The sequence below is a fragment of the Carcharodon carcharias genome, chromosome 1 (genome assembly GCF_017639515.1).
Source record: "Carcharodon carcharias isolate sCarCar2 chromosome 1, sCarCar2.pri, whole genome shotgun sequence".
In the NCBI taxonomy this organism is placed as follows: Eukaryota; Metazoa; Chordata; class Chondrichthyes; order Lamniformes; family Lamnidae; genus Carcharodon; species Carcharodon carcharias.
Window position 1 is genome coordinate 251,597,430 of NC_054467.1, and position 1,237 is coordinate 251,598,666.

Sequence of the window (1,237 nt, forward strand, 5' to 3'; positions counted from 1 at the left end):
AGATCATGGCTGATCTTCGTGTTTCAATTTCCACATTCCCATCTAACCCAGATAACCTTTGATTCCTTTGCCTAACAAGAATCTACTGCCTCAGCCTTAAAAATATTCAATGATCCCGCCTCCACCACCTTCTGAGGCAGAGAATTCCAAAGTTGCACAACCCTCTGAGAAAGAAAATTTCTCATTTCATCTCTGTTCTAAAAGGGCGACCCCTAATTGTAACCCTAGTTCTGAACTCACCCACAAGAGGAAACATCCTTTAAAGGGGTTGCCTTGCATTGGCTGGGAATTGAACCCAGGCCACCTGCATGGCAAGTAAGAATTCTACCACTGAACCACCAATACCAGAGCTGGAGCCAGCAACAAATGCTCTCCATTTTTTCCAATGCTTTAACTTGTAGCCCCATGTTGCAGATTTACAGCATGAACCTGTCAATGACATTGAGCGGCTGCACAGTACACAGTCGCATTGCAAGTAACAGCAGAGGAAGAATGGAGCAAACAATTAAAGGTTAGCCTTGCATCAGCCAGGAATCTAACCCAGGCCTCCCACAAGGCAGGCAAGAATTCTATCTCTGAACCACCAATGCAGCCGCTATCTTACAATGATTGTAAAGCCCCTTCTATTACCTGTGCCAAGAAAGACACTGTTTAAGTTCTAGTCTTACTCTGGCTACACAATGGCGCAGAACAACTACGTGGCTTAATCAAACTTCTTTATCGAGTAGTACAAGTCACTGCACTGTAAGGAATATATCTTTTCATTTCTGTTGAACTGTGGATTAAATTTACAACGGCTGCAGTTTGAATGACATGTCTGCTGGAACTGTGTGAGGGATATATACAATGTTGCTGTCCTGGAACAGAGTGTGCCAAGAAAGACAGGATCATGGTGAGGAGGAGTCTGGTTTAATGGGGAACTGCCTGGCAAAAATGTTTTAAGTGGCTCCTGATCAGGTGACTAGGATTTATGTGAGAACAGTGCAGCGGAATAGCTCCTAGCCTGAAAAGGGAAAATACCTAAAACCTCTCTTTCCTGGGTGTGTCAGATTCCAGTAATTATACAATAATAGCTAGCTGGCTTTTTCCCCTCATATCTCTATAACCTGCTCTCTCTCTCTGAAAACCCCTGTCAATGGGGAAAAGGGGAAAATCACTATTAGAGACATTGAAAGGCAAGTGCTTGATCAGTGAACTAAAGACTGAAAGAGCTGGAAGACCACCTCATGTCATCAAC

General features: G+C 43.7%; 1 non-coding gene across 1 annotated transcript; it reads right to left on the reverse strand.

Moving 5' to 3' along the window:
• Positions 1-274: 274 nt before the first annotated feature.
• trnag-gcc lies at positions 275-345 on the reverse strand. The gene has a single exon. It is a non-coding gene; the product is annotated as a tRNA-Gly (tRNA).
• Positions 346-1,237: the final 892 nt, after the last annotated feature.